This window comes from Lagopus muta, unplaced genomic scaffold (assembly GCF_023343835.1).
Source record: "Lagopus muta isolate bLagMut1 unplaced genomic scaffold, bLagMut1 primary scaffold_114, whole genome shotgun sequence".
In the NCBI taxonomy this organism is placed as follows: Eukaryota; Metazoa; Chordata; class Aves; order Galliformes; family Phasianidae; genus Lagopus; species Lagopus muta.
The window spans coordinates 92,312-112,923 of NW_026040181.1; positions in this window are offsets into that span (position 1 = coordinate 92,312).

Genomic DNA, 20,612 nt, shown 5'->3' on the forward strand with positions numbered 1-20,612 from the left:
AGAACATCTTGTAGGATGATGGATGGGTGGCCCCAATGTGTGCAGAACCAGCCCTCGTGCCACGATGTTCAGTGTCAGAAAGGAACGCAGTGTCAGATGGTGGATGGTTGGCCTCAGTGCGTCCAAATCAAGACTTCCATCAGGAGACCCAGCTGTAGTGATGTCCATTGTTCCAAGGGTTCAGTGTGTGAGATGGTCAGTGGTTGGCCTCAGTGTGTGCAAGCCAAGGTGGCCCCAAGGCAGCCTTCTTGCCAAGATATCCATTGTTCCAAAGGAACCTCGTGTAAGATGATGGATGGGTGGCCCCAATGTGTGCAGAACCAGCCCTCCTGTCATGATGTCCAATGTCAGAAAGGAACAGAGTGTCAGATGGTGGATGGTTGGCCACAGTGTGTGCAGATGAAGACTTCCATCAGGAGACCCAGCTGTAGTGATGTCCAGTGCTCCAAGGGGACACCGTGTGAGATGGTCAATGGTTGGCCTCAGTGTGTGCAAGCCAAGGTGGCCTCAAGGCAGCCTTCCTGCCATGATATCCATTGTCCCAAAGGGACCTCGTGTAAGATGATGGATGGGTGGCCTCTATGTGTGCAGAACCAGCCCTCGTGCCACAATGTTCAGTGTCAGAAGGGAACGCAGTGTCAGATGGTGGATGGTTGGCCACGCTGCGTCCAAATCAAGACTTCCATCAGGAGACCCAGCTGTAGTGATGTCCAGTGCTCCAAGGGTTCAGAGTGTCAGATGGTGGATGGTTGGCCTCAGTGTGTGCAAGCCAAGGTGGCTCCAAGGCAGCCTTCCTGCAGGGACATCCATTGTCCCAAAGGAACATCTTGTAGGATGATGGATGGCTGGCCCCAGTGTGTGCAGAACCAGCCCTCCTGTCATGATGTCCAATGTCAGAAGGGAACGCAGTGTCAGATGGTGGATGGTTGGCCACGCTGTGTGCAGATGAAGACTTCCATCAGGATACCCAGCTGCAGTGATGTCCAGTGCTCCAAGGGGACAGTGTGTGAGATGGTCAATGGTTGGCCTCAGTGTGTGCAAGCCAAGGTGGCCCCAAGGCAGCCTTCCTGCAGGAACATCCATTGCTCCAAAGGGACCTCGTGCAGGATGATGGATGGGTGGCCCCAATGTGTGCAGAACCAGCCCTCCTGTCATGATGTCCAATGCCAGAAAGGAACGCAGTGTCAGATGGTGGACAGTTGGCCTCAGTGTGTGCAGATGAAGACTTCCATCAGGAGACCCAGCTGCAGTGATGTCCAGTGCTCCAAAGGTTCAGAATGTGAGATGGTCAATGGTTGGCCTCAGTGTGTCCAAGTCAAGGTGGCCCCAAGGCAGCCTTCTTGCCATGATATCCGTTGTCCCAAAGGCAACTCGTGTAGGATGATGGATGGATGGCCCCAATGTGTGCAGAACCAGCCCTCGTGCCAGGATGTTCAGTGTCAGAAAGGAACTGAGTGTCAGATGGTGGACGGTTGGCCACGCTGTGTGCAGATGAAGACTTCCATCAGGAGACCCAGCTGTAGTGATGTCCAGTGCTCCAAGGGGACAGTGTGTGAGATGGTCAATGGTTGGCCTCAATGTTTGCAAGCCAAGGTGGCCCCAAGGCAGCCTTCCTGCAAGGACATCCATTGCTCCAAAGGAACATCTTGTAGGATGATGGATGGGTGGCCTCACTGTGTGCAGAACCAGCCCTCCTGTCATGATGTCCAATGTCAGAAGGGAACACAGTGTCAGATGGTGGATGGTTGGCCTCAGTGCGTCCAAATCAAGACTTCCATCAGGAGACCCAGCTGTAGTGATGTCCAGTGCTCCAAGGGTTCAGTGTGTCAGATGGTGGATGGTTGGCCTCAGTGTGTGCAAGCCAAGGTGGCTCCAAGGCAGCCTTCCTGCAGGGACATCCATTGTCCCAAAGGAACATCTTGTAGGATGATGGATGGCTGGCCCCAGTGTGTGCAGAACCAGCCCTCCTGTCATGATGTCCAATGTCAGAAGGGAACGCAGTGTCAGATGGTGGATGGTTGGCCACGGTGTGTGCAGATGAAGACTTCCATCAGGAGACCCAGCTGCAGTGATGTCCAGTGCTCCAAGGGTTCAGAATGTCAGATGGTGGATGGTTGGCCTCAATGTTTGCAAGCCAAGGTGTCCCCAAGGCAGCCTTCCTGCAAGGACATCCATTGTCCCCAAGGCACCTCGTGTAGGATGCAAGATGGGTGGCCTCAGTGTGTGCAGAACCAGCCCTCCTGTCATGATATTCAGTGCCAGAAGGGAACAGAGTGTCAGATGGTGGATGGTTGGCCTCAGTGTGTGCAAACAAAGACTTCCATCAGGAGACCCAGCTGCAGTGATGTCCAGTGCTCCAAGGGTTCAGTTTGTCAGATGGTCAACGGTTGGCCCCAGTGTGTCCAAGCCAAGGTGGCCCCAAGGCAGCCTTCCTGCGAGGACATGCAGTGTCCCAAAGGCAGCTCATGTAGGATGACGGATGGGTGGCCTCACTGTGTTCAAAACCAGCCCTCGTGTCATGATGTCCAATGTCAGAAAGGAACGCAGTGTCAGATGGTGGATGGTTGGCCTCAGTGTGTGCAGATGAAGACTTCCATCAAGAGACCCAGCTGCAGTGATGTCCAGTGCTCCAAGGGCTCAGTTTGTGAGATGGTCAGTGGTTGGCCCCAGTGTGTCCAAGCCAAGGTGGCCCCAAGGCAGCCTTCCTGCAGGGACATGCAGTGTCCCCAAGGCACCTCGTGTAGGATGATGGATGGGTGGCCTCTATGTGTGCAGAACCAGCCCTCGTGCCAGGATGTTCAGTGTCAGAAAGGAACAGAGTGTCAGATGGTCAATGGTTGGCCTCAATGTGTGCAAGCCAAGTTGAACCCAAGGCAGCCTTCCTGCAAGGACATGCAGTGTCCCCAAGGCACCTCGTGTAGGATGACAGATGGGTGGCCCCACTGTGTCCAAAATCATCCCTCCTGCCGTGACATCCACTGCCAGAAGGGAACTGAGTGTCAGATGGTGGATGGTTGGCCACGGTGTGTGCAAATCAAGACTTCCATCAGGAGACCCAGCTGCAGTGATGTCCAGTGCTCCAAGGGGACAGCGTGTGAGATGGTCAATGGTTGGCCTCAATGTTTGCAAGCCAAGTTGAACCCAAGGCAGCCTTCCTGCAAGGACATGCAGTGTCCCAAAGGGACCTCGTGCAGGATGACGGATGGGTGGCACCAGTGTGTGCAGAACCAGCCCTCCTGTCATGATGTCCAATGCCAGAAAGGAACGCAGTGTCAGATGGTGGATGGTTGGCCACGGTGTGTCCAAATCAAGACTTCCATCAGGAGACCCAGCTGCAGTGATGTCCAGTGCTCCAAAGGTTCAGAGTGTCAGATGGTCAATGGTTGGCCTCAATGTGTGCAAGCCAAGGTGGCCCCAAGGCAGCCTTCCTGCAAGGACATCCATTGTCCCAAAGGGAGCTCGTGTAGGATGACGGATGGGTGGCCCAAGTGTGTGCAGAACCAGCCCTCCTGTCATGATATTCAGTGCCAGAAGGGAACGCAGTGTCAGATGGTCAATGGTTGGCCTCAATGTTTGCAAGCCAAGGTGGCCCCAAGGCAGCCTTCCTGCAGGGACATGCAGTGTCCCCAAGGCACCTCGTGTAGGATGATGGATGGGTGGCCCCACTGTGTCCAAAATCGTCCCTCCTGCCATGACATCCACTGCCAGAAGGGAACTGAGTGCCAAATGGTCAACGGTTGGCCACGGTGTGTGCAAATCAAGACTTCCATCAGGAGACCCAGCTGTAGTGATGTCCAGTGCTCCAAGGGGACAGCGTGTCAGATGGTCAATGGTTGGCCTCAGTGTGTGCAAGCCAAGGTGGCTCCAAGGCAGCCTTCCTGCAAGGACATGCAGTGTCCCAAAGGAACATCTTGTAGGATGATGGATGGGTGGCCCCAGTGTGTGCAGAACCAGCCCTCCTGTCATGATATTCAGTGTCAGAAAGGAACAGAGTGTCAGATGGTGGATGGTTGGCCTCAATGTTTGCAAGCCAAGGTGGCCCCAAGGCAGCCTTCCTGCAAGGACATGCGGTGTCCCAAAGGGAGCTCGTGTAGGATGCAAGATGGGTGGCCCCACTGTGTCCAAAATCTCGCCTCCTGCCATGACATCCACTGCCAAAAAGGAACTGAGTGCCAAATGGTCAACGGTTGGCCACGGTGTGTCCAAAGCAGGACCTCCCTGAGGCAGCCCTCCTGCGGGGACATCCAGTGTCCCAAAGGCATCACGTGCAAGATGCTCCACGGGCAGCCCCAGTGCATCCATCGACAGCCCTCCTGCAGTGACATCCAGTGCCAGAAAGGGACGGCGTGCCAGATCCTAGACGGGTGGCCCCAGTGCGTCCAAAGGATGGAATCCATGAGGCAACCTTCCTGCGTGGACGTCCTCTGTCCCAAAGGCACAGCTTGCACCATGGCGGAAGGCAAACCCCGCTGCCACCCCAGCCAACCCCTCCTCCTCGCTTCATCCCAGGTTCTTCCCGCTCCTCTGCCCAAAACTCCCGCTGAGGTTTCTGTTTCCTCCTCCTGGTGCCGTGGAACCCACTGCGCTGGGCTCCCCCCGTCCTGCCAACACGTCAGCTGTCACCCCGGCACCGTTTGCATCCTGCTCCACGGTCGCCCCACCTGCATCTCCCGACCTTCCTGCAAGAACCTCCGTTGCAAATCAGGCACAGGCTGCAAAATCATCAAAGGTTGGCCCCGTTGCGTCCGTATCCCATCCTGCCACGACCTGCAATGCCCAAGCGGGACGGCGTGCCGTGCAGTGCAAGGTTGGCCTAAATGTGTGAGGATGGCGAGGAGCGCTCCGGTAGCATCGTGCGCCGACAAGCTTTGCCCACCAGGCACCTCGTGCCACATGGCCAAAGGCGTCCCTCACTGCATCCCCAAGCGTCCTGACTGCTCTACGGTGCGTTGCTCGGATGGGACCCAGTGCCGGATGGTGGCGGATCGACCCCAATGCGTCCCCAATGCACCCAACTGCAGCACAGTCCGCTGCCCCGCCGGCACCGCTTGCCAACTGGAAGGCGGTTGGCCGACCTGCGTGCCCAACAAACCATCCTGCAGCACCGTCCGATGCTCCGAGGGAACCACGTGCAGAATGGTGAACGATTGGCCCGAATGCGTCCCCAACAAACCTTCTTGCAAAGAGGTTTTGTGCCCGGCCGGAACTGAATGTCGAATGGTGGATGATTGGCCCAAATGCGTGTCCAAGAAACCGACTTGCAAAGATATTCATTGCCCTCTGGGAACAACTTGTCGGATGGTGGAGGATTGGCCCAAGTGCGTCCCCAACCAGATGTCCTGCAAAGAGGTGAGCTGCCCTCCTGCAACGACCTGCAGAATGGTGGCGGATCGGCCCCGCTGCGTCCCCAACCCGTTGTCCTGCAAAGAAATGCGTTGTCCAGTTGGGACGACGTGCCAAGTGGTGAAAGATGGGCCTCAATGCGTTCCCAACCCGTTGTCCTGCAAAGATTTCCCATGTCCAATGGGGGCAATCTGTAGGATGGTGGACAACCAACCCAAATGTGAGCCCCACAAGTTGTCCTGCAAAGATTTCCCGTGTCCAATGGGGGCAATTTGTAGGATGGTGGACAACCAACCCAAATGCGAGCCCTACAAGTTGTCCTGCAAAGATTTCCCGTGTCCAATGGGGGCAATCTGTAGGATGGTGGACAACCAACCCAAATGTGAGCCCCACAAGTTGTCCTGCAAAGATTTCCCGTGTCCAATGGGGGCAATTTGTAGGATGGTGGACAACCAACCCAAATGCGAGCCCTACAAGTTGTCCTGCAAAGATTTCCCATGTCCAATGGGGGCAATCTGTAGGATGGTGGACAACCAACCCAAATGTGAGCTCAACCCGTTGTCCTGCAAAGATTTCCCGTGTCCAATGGGGGCAATTTGTAGGATGGTGGACAACCAACCCAAATGTGAGCCCTACAAGACGTCCTGCAAAGATTTCCCGTGTCCAATGGGGACAATTTGTAGGATGGTGGACAACCAACCCAAATGTGAGCCCTACAAGTTGTCCTGCAAAGATTTCCCGTGTCCAATGGGGGCAATTTGTAGGATGGTGGACAACCAACCCAAATGTGAGCCCTACAAGTTGTCCTGCAAAGATTTCCCGTGTCCAATGGGGGCAATCTGTAGGATGGTGGACAACCAACCCAAATGCGAGGCCTACAAGTTGTCCTGCAAAGATTTCCCGTGTCCAGTTGGGATGACGTGCCAAATAATGAAGGATGGGCCTCAATGCGTCCCCAACCCGTTGTCCTGCAAAGATTTCCCATGTCCAATGGGGGCAATTTGTAGGATGGTGGACAACCAACCCAAATGCGAGCCCTACAAGTTGTCCTGCAAAGATTTCCCGTGTCCAATGGGGGCAATTTGTAGGATGGTGGACAACCAACCCAAATGTGAGCCCCACAAGTTGTCCTGCAACGACATCCATTGCCCAAAGGGCGAAACCTGCAAGCTGACAGAGGGGGACTCACCCCGATGCGTCCCCACACACCACCCCCCTCTCGTCTGCCACGTCCTGAGGCATTGGAGGTACCGAGCTTTTGATGGGAGGGGGTACAGCTTGGGGGGTCCCTGCTCCCAAACTCTTGTGAGCACTTGTGGGGCCCGGAAGACTTTCCTTAACGTCACGGTGGGAGGACAAGATGGCGTGGGACCGGCTGCATCCTTTGCCTACGTCATGGTGCAAGGCGACGGCTACGAGGTCGTGCTGGTGCGAGGAGAGGAGAAGATGGCAAGGGTAAGGGGTTGTGTGGGGTGGGCAGGGGGGTGAGGGGTGGTCTGGGGGGGGAACTGGGGGTGTAGGACCTCCCAGGTTCAAGGATTCCATAAGGAGTGGTGGGCTTGTAGGTCAGGGATCTCCTCACCCCATTTCCAGCTCCCAGACCCCATATCTGGGTGGTCAGGGATCTCCTCGCCCCATTCCAGACCCAAGGTCCCATATCTGGGTGGTCAGGGATGTGTCGACCCCATTTCCAGCCCCCAGACCCCATATCTGGGTGGTCAAGGATCTCCTCACCCCACTCCAGACCCCAGACCCCATATCTGGGTGGTCAGGGATGTGTCGACCCCATTTCCAGCCCCCAGACCCCATATCTGGGTGGTCAGGGATCTGCCCACCCCATTCCCAACCCCCAGACCCCATATCTGGGTGGTCAGGGATCACCCCACCCCATATCCAGCCTTCAGACCCCATATCTGGGTGGTTTGGGATCTCCTCACCCCATTCCCACCCCCCAGACCCCATATCTGGGTGGTTTGGGATCTCCTCACCCCATTTCCAGACCCCAGACCCCATATCTGGGTGGTCAGGGATCTCCTCACCCCACTCCAGACCCCAGATCCCAAATCTGGGTGGTCAAGGATCACCCCACCCCATTCCCAGCCCTCAGACCCCATATCTGGGTGGTCAGGGATCTCCTCACCCCATTTCCAGACCCTAGACCCCATATCTGGGTGGTCAGGGATCTCCCCACCCCATTCCCAGACCCCAGACCCCATATCTGGGTGGTCAGGGATCTCCTCACCCCATTAACAGCCCCCAGACCCCATATCTGGGTGGTCAGGGATCTCCTCACCCCATTCCCACCCCCCAGACCCCATATCTGGGTGGTCAGGGATCTCCTCACCCCATTCCCAGCCCCCAGACCCCATATCTGGGTGGTTTGGGATCACCCCACCCCATATCCAGCCCTCAGATCCCATATCTGGGTGGTCAGGGATCTCCTCGCCCCATTCCCACCCCCCAGACCCCATATCTGGGTGGTCAGGGATCTCCTCACCCCATATCCAGACCCCAGACCCCATATCTGGGTGGTCAGGGATCTCCTCACCCCATTTCCATCCCCCAGACCCTATATCTGACCCCATATATCAAACCCCATATTCCCCCTTCCCCATCTCCATCCCCTCTCCCCCCTCTTCCCCAATCTGCCCCCCAGGTGTCCGGAAGCGTCGTCCCCCTTCCCCTCCTGATGGTGGGGGGCCGAGTTCGTGTAGTGAGAAGGGGGGGACAGAGAAGAGTGGAGCTGCCCCCTGGGGTGCGCGTGGCCATCGGCGGGGGACGGCGCGGGTGACAGTGACGGTGCCAGCGGAGCTGAGGGAAGAACTGTGTGGGATCTGCGCCCATCCCGAAAGTGGGGCAGGAAAGTGCGGTGAGTGGGGTTGTGGGGTGGGAAGATGGGGTGAGGAATGAGATTATGGGGTTGTGGGGTGAGATTATGGGGTTGTGGGGCAGGATTATGGGGCTGTAGGGTGAGATTCTGGGGTTATGGGGTGAGATTATGGGGTTGTGGGGTGGGATAATGGGGTGAGGAACGAGATTATGGGGTTGTGGGGTGGGATTATGGGGTGAGGAACGAGATTATGGGGTTGTGGGGTGGGATGATGGGGTTGTGGGGTGGGATAATGGGGTGAGGAGCGAGATTATGGGGTTGTGGGGCGGGATTATGGGGACAGGAACAAGGTTATGGGGTTGAGGAGTGGGATTATGGGGATGTGGGGTGAGATTATAGGGTGAGGAACAAGGTTATGGGGTTGTGGAGTGGGATTATGGGGTTGTGGAGTGGGATTATGGGGCTGTGGAGTGATATTATGGGGTTGTGGGGTGGGATGATGAGGTTGTGGGGTGGGATGATGGGGTGAGGAACGAGATTATGGGGGTGTGGGGTGAGATTATGGGGCTGTGGGGTGGGATTCTGGGGTTGTGGGGTGGGATTATGGGGACAGGAACAAGGTTATGGGGATGTGGGGTGGGATTCTGGGGTTGTGGGGTGAGATTCTGGGGTCAGGAATAAGGTTACGGGGTTGTGGACTGGGATTATGGGGTTGTGGGGTGGGATTATGGGGCTGTAGGGTGAGATTATGGGGTTGTGGGGTGAGATTATGGGGTCAGGGACAAGGTTATGGGGTTATGGGGTGAGATTATGGGGTTGCGGGGTGGGATTATGAGGTCAGCAACAAGGTTATGGGGTTGTGGAGTGGGATTATGGGGTTATGGGGTGGGATTCTGGGGTTGTGGGGTGGGATTATGGGGACAGGAACAAGGTTATGGGGTTGAGGAGTGGGATTATGGGGTTGTGGGTTGAGATTCTGGGGTCAGGAACAAGGTTATGGGGTTGTGGAGTGATATTATGGGGTTGTGGGGTGGGATGATGGGGTGAAGAACGAGATTATGGGGTTGTGGGGTGAGATTATGGGGTGAGGAATGAGATTATGGGGTTGTGGGGCGGGATTATGAGGTCAGGAACAAGGTTATGGGGTTGTGTGTTGGGATTATGGGGTGAGGAACAAGATTATGGGGTTATGGTGAGGGATTATGGGGTGAGAAGGAAGGTTATGGGGTTATGGGGTGGGATGATGGGGTGAGGAATGAGATTATGGGGATGTGGAGTGGGATGATGGGATTGTGGAGTTGGATTATGGGGACAGGAACAAGGTTATGGGGTTGTGGGGTGGGATTATGGGGTTGAGAAGTGGGATTATGGGGTTGTGGGGTGAGATTATGGGGTGAGGAATGAGATTATGGGGTTGAGAAGTGGGATTAGGGGGTTGAGGAGTTGGATTATGGGGACAGGAACAAGGTTATGGGGTTGTGGAGTGGGATTATGGGGTTGAGGAGTGGGATTATGGGGTTATGGGGTGAGATTATGGGGTGAGGAACGAGATTATGGAGTTCTGGGGTGGGATTATGGGGTGAGGAACAAGGTTATGGGGATGTAGGGTCTGCAGTTACAGGGTCTGGGGATGGGATTACGGGATGGGGGGCATAATTATGGGGTCTGGGCATGGGATTATGGGATGGGGAGCATAATTGTGGGGTCTGGGGATGGGATTATGGGATCAGCTCTGCAATTATGGGGTCTGGACACAGGATTATGGCATGGGGAACATAATTATAGGGTCCAGATTTGGGATTATGGGATTGGGAGTGCAGTTATGGGATATAAGGATGGGATTATGAGATCAGGTCTGCGGTTATGAGGTCTGGGGATGGGATTACAGGATGGAGAGCATAAGTATGGGGTCTGGGGACGGGATTATGGGGTGAGGATCAAGGTTATGGGATCTGGGGATGGGATTATGGGATCAGCTCTGCAGTTCTGGGGTCTGGGGATGGGATTATGGGGTGGGGAGTGCAATTATGGGGTCTGGGAATGGGATTATGGGATTGGGAGTGCAGTTGTGGGGTCTGGGGATGGGATTATGGGATGGAGAGCATAATTATGGGGTCTGGGGATGGGATTATGGGTCAGGTCTGCAGTTATGGGGTCTGGGGATGGGATTATGGGGTCAGATCTGCAGTTATGTTGTCTGGGGATGGGATTATGACATCAAGTCTGCAGTTGTGGGGTCTGGGGATGGGATTATGGGGTGAGGACCAAGGCTATGGGATCTGGGGATGGGATTATGGGATCAGCTCTGCAATTATGGGGTCTGGGGATGGGATTATGGGATTGGGAGTGCAGTTGTGGCGTCTGGGGATGGGATTATGGGGTGAGGATCAAGGTTATGGGGTCTGGGGATGGGATTATGGGGTGGGGAGTGCAATTATGGGGTCTGGGGATGGGATTATGGGATCAGGTCTGAAGTTGTGAGATCTGGGGATGGGATTATGGGGTCAGATCTTCAGTTATGGGGTCTGGGAACGGGATTATGGGATGGAGAGTGCAGTTATGTGATCTAAGGATGGTATTATGGGATCAGCTCTGCAGTTATGGGGTCTGGGGATGGGATTATAGGATCAGGTCTGCAGTTCTGGGGTCTGGGGATGGGATTATGAGATCAAGTCTGAAGTTGTGGAGTCTGGGGATGGGATTATGGGATGGAGAGCATAATTATGGGGTCTGGAGATGGGATTACGGCATGGGGATCATAATTATAGGGTCCATTTTGGGATTATGGGATTGGGAGTGCAGTTGTGGGGTCTGGGGATGGGATTATGGGGTGGGGAGTGCAGTTATTGGGTCTGGGGATGGGATTATGGGATCAGGTCTGCAGTTCTGGGGTCTGGGGATGGGATTATGGGATGGAGAGCATAATTGTGGGGTCTGGGGATGAGATTATGGGATCAGATCTGCGGTTATGAGGTCTGAGAATGGGATTATGAGATCAAGTCTGAAGTTGTGGGATCTGGGGATGGGATTATGGGGTCAGATCTGCAGTTATGGGGTCTGGACACAGGATTACGGCATGGGGATCATAACTATAGGGTCCAGATTTGGGATTATGGGATTGGGATTACAGGATGAAGAGCATAATTATGGGGTCTGGGGATGGGATTATGGGGTGGGGAGTGCAGTTATTGGGTCTGGGAATGGGATTATGGGATTAGTTCTGCAGTTGTGGGGTCTGGGGATGGGATTATGGGGTCAGATCTTCAGTTATGGGGTCTGGGGATGGGATTATGGGATGGGGAGTGCAATTATGGGGTCTGGGAATGGGATTATGGGATTGGGAGTGCAGTTGTGGGGTCTGGGGATGGGATTACAGGATGGAGAGCGTAATTGTGGGGTCTGGGGATGGGATTATGGGGTCAGATCTTCAGTTATGGGGTCTGGGGATGGGATTATGGGATGGAGACCATAACTATGGGGTCTGGGGATGGGATTATGGGATCAGATCTGCAATTATGGGGTCTGGGGATTGGGATTATGGGATCAGGTCTGCAGTTCTGGGGTCAGTCGATGGGATTATGGGATGGGAAGTGCAGTTATGGGGTCTGGAGACGGGATTATGGGATGGGGAACATAATTATAGGGTCCAGATTTGGGATTATGGGATTGGGAGTGCAGTTGTGGGGTCTGGGGATGGGATTACGGGATGGGGAGCATAATTGTGGGGTCTGGGGATGGGATTATGGGATCAGATCTGCAGTTACAGGGTCTGGGGATGGGATTATGGGATGGGGAGCATAACTATGGGGTCTGGAGATGGGATTACGGCATGGGGAACATAATTATAGGGTCCAGATTTGGATTTATGGGATTGGGATTACAGGATGGAGAGCATAATTATGGGGTCTAGGGATGGGATTATGGCATCAGGTCTGCAGTTGTGGGGTCTGGGGATGGGATTATGGGGTGAGGATCAAGGTTATGGGATCTGAGGATGGGATTATGGGATCAACTCTGCAGTTATGGGGTCTGGGGATGGGATTATGGGATGGGGAGCATAATTATGGGGTCTGGGGACGGGATTATGGGATCAGATCTGCAGTTATGGGGTCTGGGGATGGGATTATGGGATGGAGAGCATAACTATGGGGTCTGGAGATGGGATTACGGCATGGGGAACATAATTATAGGGTCCATTTTGGGATTATGGGATTGGGAGTGCAATTATGCGGTCTGGGGATGGGATTATGGGATCAAGTCTGAAGTTGTGGAGTCTGGGGATGGGATTATGGGATGGGGATCATAATTATAGGGTCCATTTTGGGATTATGGGATTGGGATTACAGGATGGAGAGCATAATTATGGGGTCTGGGGATGGGATTATGGGCTGGGGAGTGCAATTATGGGGTCTGGGGATGGGATTATGGGATCAGCTCTGCAATTATGGGGCCTGGACACAGGATTACGGCATGGGGATCATAATTATAGGGTCCATTTTGGGATTATGGGATTGGGATTACGGGACACCAAACAAAACCCACCTCCTCTTTTCCTTCCAGCTCCTTCCTGCTCATCCAAAACCCCACCGGCGTCTTGCGCCCCCGTCCCCAACCCCGTCCCCATCCGTCCCCCCCCTTCCAACTCCAGCTGCTCGGCCCTTGGGATCGGCCACGTTCGCACCTTTGATCTCCTCCATCACGATTTTTCGGGTTCCTGCCTTCGCCTTTTGGTTGAGGAATGTTCCGGAACGAAAACAAATCCGTTCTTTCGTATCCTCATCCGATCCGGATCCGGAGGAATCGTCGGAGTCGTGATTCAATGGCAGCGAATGGTGGTGGAGATGGAAGAGGAAAAGGTGACGGTGAGTAAAGATGGAGGAGGGAAGGAGTAAAGTGTGAGTAAGGGTGGAAGCGGGAGGAGTTGTGGGGTGGGAGATGGGGAGGGGGTGAAATGGGAGCCAGAAGGGATCCAGAAGGGGTGGGGTGGGGATGTGGGGGGCAACAGAATGGGGGGGTTGTGAGTAAAGCGTGAGTAAAGCGTGAGTAAAGCATGAGTAAAGTATGAGTAGTGATGAAATGGGATCCAGAGGGGATTGTAGGATCTCGGAGTGGGATGGGATGGGATGGGGATGTGGTGACTACAAAATGGGTCAGTTGTGAGTAAAGCATGAGTAAAGCATGAGTAAAGCATGAGTAAAGTCTGAGTAGGGATGAAATGGGATCCAGAGGGGATTGTAGGATCGCAGAGTGGGATGGGATGGGGATGTGGGGGGCAACAGAATGGGGCAGTTGTGAGTAAAGCATGAGTAAAGTATGAGTAAAGCGTGAGTAAAGCGTGAGTAAAGTCTGAGTAAAGTCTGAGTAGTGATGAAATGGGATCCAGAGGGGATGATAGGATCACAGGGTGTTTGGGGTGGAATGGAGATGTGGGGACAACAAAATGGGGCGGTTGTGAGTAAAGCATGAGTAAAGCATGAGTAAAGGCTGAGTAGTGATGAAATGGGATCCAGAGGGGATTGTAGGATCACAGAGTGTTTGGGATGGGATGGAGATGGGACAAATGTTGATATGGGGGTAACGAAATGAGTCTGTTGGGAGTACAGCAGGGAGTAAACCACGAGTAAAGTGTGAGTAGTGATGAAATGGGATCCAGAGGGGATTATAGGATCACAGAGTGTTGGGGATGGGATGGAGATGGGCGAAATTGTGATATGGGGGGCAAAAAAAATGGGTCGGTTGCAAGTAAAGGAGGGAGTAAACCATGAGTAAAGTGTGAGTAGCCATGAAATGGGATCCAGAGGGGATTGTAGGATCGCAGAGTGTTGGGGATGGGATGGAGATGGGCAAAATGGTGCTATGGGGGGCAACAAAATGAGTCTGTTGGGAGTACAGCAGGGAGTAAAGCAGGGAGTAAACCACGAGTAAAGTGTGAGTAGCCATGAAATGGGATCCAGAGGAGATTATAGGATCCAAGAGCATTTGGGATGGGATGAAGATGGGACAAATGTTGATATGGGGGTAACGAAATGAGTCTGTTGGGAGCACAGCAGAGAGTAAACCATGAGTAGAGTGTGAGTAGCCATGAAATGGGATCCAGAGGGGATTATAGGATCACAGAGTGTTGGGGATGGGATGGAGATGGGCGAAATGGTGATATGGGGGGTAACAAAATGGGTCTGTTAGGAGTAAAACAGGGAGTAAACCACGAGTAAAGTCTGAGTAAAGTGTGAGTAACCATGAAATGGGATCCAGAGGGGATTGTAGGATCCAAGAGTGTTTGGTATTGGATGGAGATGGGCAAAATTGTGATATGGGGGGCAAAAAAAATGGGTCGGTTGCAAGTAAAGGAGGGAGTAAACCATGAGTAAAGTGTGAGTAGCCATGAAATGGGATTCAGAAGTCATGGGGTCAGAGTGTTTGGGATGGGATGGAGATGGAAGGAATGGAGATGAGCGGGGTAACAACATGGGTCGGTTGAGAGCAAAGCAGGGAGTAAAGCATGAGTAAAGTCTGAGTAAAGTCTGAGTAGCCATGAAATGGGATCCAGAGGGGATTGTAGGATCGCAGAGTGTTGGGGTGGGATGGGGATGTGGGGGGCAACAGAATGGGGTGGTTGTGAGTAAAGTGTGAGTAAAGCACGAGTAAAGCATGAGTAAACCACGAGTAAAGTGTGAGTAGTGATGAAATGGGATCCAGAGGGGATTGTAGGATCGCAGAGTGTTTGGTATTGGATGGAGATGGGCAAAATTGTGATATGGGGGGCAAAAAAAATGGGTCGGTTGCAAGTAAAGGAGGGAGTAAACCATGAGTAAAGTGTGAGTAGTGATGAAATGGGATCCAGAGGGGATTGTAGGATCGCAGAGTGTTGGGGATGGGATGGAGATGGGACAAATGTTGATACGGGGGCAATGAAATGGGAGTAAAGCAGGGAGTAAACCACAAGTAAAGTCTGAGTAGCCAAGGAATGGAATCCAGAGGGGATTGTAGGATCACAGAGTGTTTGGGATGGGATGGAGATGGGACAAATGTTGATATGGGGGTAACGAAATGGGTCTGTTGGGAGTAAAGCAGGGAGTAAAGCAGGGAGTAAACCACGAGTAAAGTGTGAGTAGCCATGAAATGGGATTCAGAAGTCATGGGGTCAGAGTGTTTGGGATGGGATGGAGATGGAAGGAATGGAGATGAGCGGGGTAACAACATGGGTCGGTTGAGAGCAAAGCAGGGAGTAAAGCATGAGTAAAGTCTGAGTAAAGTGTGAGTAGCCATGAAATGGGATCCAGAGGGGATTGTAGGATCGCAGAGTGTTGGGGTGGGATGGGGATGTGGGGGGCAACAGAATGGGGTGGTTGTGAGTAAAGTGTGAGTAAAGCATGAGTAAAGCATGAGTAAACCACGAGTAAAGTGTGAGTAGTGATGAAATGGGATCCAGAGGGGATTGTAGGATCGCAGAGTGTTTGGTATTGGATGGAGATGGGAGAAATGGTGATATGGAGGGCACCAAAATGAGTCTGTTGGGAGTAAAGCAGGGAGTAAACCACGAGTAAAGTGTGAGTAGCCATGAAACTGGATCCTGAAGGATACAAAGGCCGTTCTCTCTCCCCCCCCCCCCCAGCTTCACGGAGCGCCCATCACCCTGCCCTACACCGCCAAGCATTCCGCCCTGACCGTGGAACGGCGGGGGTGGGAGGTGGAGCTGAGGACCCCCTGGGGGCTTCGAGTCGCCTACGACGGGCAGCACGGGAGGGTGAGCGTCCAGGTGGAGAGTTCCTACGCCGGCCGACTCTGCGGGCTGTGCGGGGATTTCGACGGGGATCCCCGTAACGATTTGGCGCCGGCGAGAGGATGGAGAGTAGGGGAAGAGGAAGGATGCGAAGACGGGTCGGGATGCGGGGAGGAAGAGGGGCAAAAAGGAAGGCAAAGCGAAGAATGCGGGGTGTTGTTGGATAAAGACGGGCCGTTCCGGCTGTGCCACGAGGCGGTGCACCCCGAAACGTACTACAGGGATTGCATGGCCGACCGGTGTCACGACGACGGGGTCTGTCGCGTCGTCGCCGCTTACGTGGCTGCGTGTCAGGAAGCGGGGAAGGAAGTCCTGGAGTGGAGAAGCGAGGGGTTCTGCGGTGAGTGGGGAGAGGGGGGATACAGGTGGGAGGGGGGGTGGGGTCGTAGAGCAGCCCAAGGAGCCAAGGGGGGGTGGTGGGGTGGGGGTGGGATGGGGATGTGGCCCCATGGAGCAACCCAAGGACCCAAGGGGGATGGTGGGGTGGAGATGTGGCCCCATAGAGCACCCCAAGAACCCAAGGGTGGTGGTGGGGTGGGGATGTGGCCCTATAGGGCACCTCAAGGACCCAAGGGGGGGTGGGATGGGGATGTGGCCCTATAGGGCACCCCAAGGACCCAAGGATGGGGGTGGGATGGGGGTGGGATGGGGACAGAACCCCATAGAGCATCCCAAGGACCCAAGGGGGGTGGTGGGGTGGAGATGTGGCTCCATAGGGCACCTCAAGGAGCCAAGGGGGATGGAGGGGTGGGGACAGAACCCCATAGAGCATCCAAGGACCCAAGGGTGGTGGTGGGGTGGGGATGTGGCCCCATAGAGTGCCCCAAGGACCCAAGGATGGGGGTGGGATGAGGGTGGGATGGGGATGTGGCCCCATAGGGCACCTCAAAGACCCAAGGGTGGGGGTGGGATGGGGATGTGGCCCCATGGAGCAACCCAAGGACCCAAGGGGGGGTGGTGGGGTGGGGATGTCGCCCCATAGGGCACCCCAAGGACCCAAGGGGGGGGTCATGGGGTGGAGACAGAAATCCATAGAGCATCCAAGGACCCAAGGGTGGTGATGGGGTGGGGACAGAACCCCATAGAGCACCTCAAGGACCCAAGGGTGGTGGTGGGGTGGGGATGTGGCCCCATAGGGCACCTCAAGGACCCAAGGGTGGTGGTGGGATGGGGATGTGGCCCCATAGGGCACCCCAGGGACCCAAGGGGGGTGGTGGGTTGGAGATGTGGCCCCATAGGGCACCTCAAGGACCCAAGGGGGGTGGTGGGGTAGGGATGTGGCCCCATAGAGTGCCCCAAGGACCCAAGGGGGGTGGTGGGGTGGGGATGTGGCCCCATAGGGCACCCCAAGGACCCAAGGATGGGGGTGGGATGGGGGTGGGATGGGGATGTCGCCCCATAGAGCACCCCAAGAACCCAAGGATGGGGGTGGGATGGGGACAGAACCCCATAGAGTGTCCCAAGGACCCAAGGGTGGGGGTGGAGATGTGGCCCCATAGAGCACCCCAAGGACCCAAGGGGGGTGGTGGGGTGGAGATGTGGCCCCATAGGGCACCTCAAGGACCCAAGGGTGGTGGTGGGGTGGGGATGTGGCCCCATAGATCAGCCCAAGGACCCAAGGGTGGGGGTGGGATGGGGACAGAACCCCATAGAGCATCCAAGGACCCAAGGGTGGTGGTGGGGTGGAGATGCGGCCCCATAGGGCACCTCAAGGACCCAAGGGGGGGTGGTGGGGTGGGGATGTCGCCCCATAGGGCACCCCAAGAGTCCAAGGGTGGTGGGGTGGAGATGTGGCCCCATAGGGCACCCCAAGGACCCAAGGGGGGTGGTGGGGTGGAGATGTGGCCCCATAGAGCACCCCAAGAACCCAAGGGGGGGTGGGATGGGGATGTGGCCCTATAGGGCACCGCAAGAGTCCAAGGGTGGTGGGGTGGAGATGTGGCCCCATAGGGCACCTCAAGGACCCAAGGGTGGTGGTGGGATGGGGACAGAACCCCATAGAGCATCCCAAGGACCCAAGGGTGGTGGTGGGGTGGAGATGTGGCCCCATAGAGTGCCCCAAGGACCCAAGGGTGGGGGTGAGGATGTGGCCCCATAGAGCACCCCAAGGACCCCAGGGTGGTGGGGGAAGGGGGACACAACCCCATAGAACCCCCTGGAGAACCGAGTGCCCCAAATGGGACGCAGACATCTTGGGTGGGATCCCGACCCCCCGAAAACGGGGACCGAGGACCCTCCCCTCAAAGTCCCCTTCGCCCCACAGCTCCCAGCTGCCCCAAGGGAACCCGCTACGCTCTCTGCATCCCCAACTGCGCCCACGAGTGTCGCGAGGGCTGCGTTTCCCCCCACGACCCCCCAGGTGGGGCCACGAAATGTGGGGCAGCATCAACGTCGGTCACCTCGGGGACGTGTAGGGCTGTGGGGATGCAGCACTATCTGAGCTTCGATGGGGCAGCCGTGACCGTCAGGGAGAATTGCACCTATGTGGTGGCACGGAGCTGCAGCGAGGATGGAGCCCAGCCCCATTTTGAGGTGAAGGCCACAGACCCCCCCCGAGGGGGGGTCAGCAATCGCAGCGTCGTCGTCAACGTGCATGGGCATCGTTTTGTGCTGAGCGCCGGGAAACGGGCGGTGGTGAGGAGGAGGAGGGAGGGGAGGAAGGGGAGGGAGGGGAGGGAGGGGAGGAAAGGGGAGGAAAGGGGAGGAAAGGGGAGGAAAGGGGAGGGAGGGGAGGGAGGGGAGGGAGGGGAGGGAGGGGAGGGGGGGGAAGGGGGGGGAAGGGGGGGAAGGGGGGGAAGGGGGGGAAGGGGGGAAGGGGGGAAGGGGAGGGAGGGAGGAGGAGGAGGGAGGGGAGGAAGGGAGGAAGGGGAGGAAGGGGAGGAAGGGAGGAAGGGGAGGAAGGGGAGGGAGGGGAGGGAGGGGAGGGAGGGGAGGGAGGGGAGGGAGGGGAAGGAGGGGAAGGAGGGGAGGAGGGGAGGGGAAGGGGAGGAGGGGGAGGAAGGAGAGGAAGGGGAGGAAGGGAAGGAAGGGTGGGAAGGGGAGGGAGGGAGGAGGGGAGGGAGGGGAGGGAGGGGAGGGGGGAGGGAGGGGAGGGAGGAGGGGAAGGAAGGGGAGGAGGGGGAGGGAGGAGGGGAGGGAGGGGAGGAAGGGGAGGAAGAGGAATGAAAGGGGAGGAAAAGGGGAGGGAAAGGGGAGGAAAGGGGAGGGAGGGAGGGAGGGAGGGGAGGGAGGGGAGGGGGAGAAGGGGATGGAGGGGGGGAAGGGGAGGAGGGGAAGGAGGGGGAGGAGGGGGGAGGGGAGGGAGGGGAGGGAGGGGAGGGAGGGGGGGAAGGGGGGGGAAGGGGGGGAGGGAGGGGAGGAAGGGGAGGGAGGGGGGGAAGGGGGGGATGGAAGGGGGGTGGGAGTTGGGGAGATGGGGGGATGGAAGGGGGGTGGGAGTTGGGGAGATGGGGGGATGGAAGGGGGCGGGGATGGGGAGATGGGGAGGTGGGGGGTGGTGGGGAAGGTGGGGGGATGGAGGGGGATGTGGGGAGATGGAGGTGGGAGTGGGGGATATGGGGGGGGTGGAGGGAGTGGGGGATGGGGAGGTGGGGAGAGATGGGGGAGGTGGGGGAGGTGGGGGAGGTGGAGGATGGAGGGGGATGGAGGGGGTGGGAATGGGGATATGAGAGGATGGAGGGGGATGTGGGGAGCTGGAGGGAGATGTGGGGAGATGGAGGGGGTGGGAGTGGGGTTATGTGGGGGATGGAGGGGGATGGGGGTGGGGAGATGGGGGAGGTGGGGGAGGTGGGGGGATGGAGGGGGAAGTGGAGGATATGAAGTTGGATGGACGAGGATGGATGGATGAGGATGGACGGTGAAGAGGTTGGAAGAGATTGAATGGAGGGATGAGGATGAGGATGGATGAGGATGGATGGATGAAGATGGATGGATGGAGGCCAAAGTGACGGGTGATGATTGAATGGATGGAGGAGGATGGAGGAGGATGGAGGAGGATGGAGGAGGATGGAGGAGGATGGAGGAGGATGGAGGAGGATGAGGAGGATGGAGGAGGATGGAGGAGGATGGAGGAGGAGGAGGAGGAGGATGGAGGAGGGTGGAGGAGGGTGGAGGAGGATGGAGGAGGATGGAGGAGGATGGAGGAGGATGGAGGAGGATGGAGGAGGATGGAGGAGGATGAGGAGGATGGAGGAGGAATGGAGGAGGAGGAGGAGGAGGAGGAGGAGGAGGAGGAGGAGGAGGAGGGTGGAGGGTGGACGAGGGTGGATGGAAGAGGGTGGATGGATGGATGAAATTGGATGGATGAGGATGGATGGAGGAGGATGGATAGACGAGGATGGATGAGGATGGAGGAGGATGAGGATGAGGATGATGAGGATGGATGGCTAGAAGAAGCTGGATGGATGAGAATGGAAGAGGTTGGATGGATGGATGAAATTGGATGGATGAGGATGGAGGAGGATGAGGATGGAGGAGGATGAGGATGGAGGAGGATGAGGATGGAAGAGGATGAGGATAGATAAGGATAGATGGATGGATGAGGATGGATGGATGGATGAGGATGGATGAGGATGGATAAGAACAGATAGATGGATGAAGATGGATGGATGAAGATGGATGAGGATGGATGGATGAGGATGGACGATGAGGATGGATGGA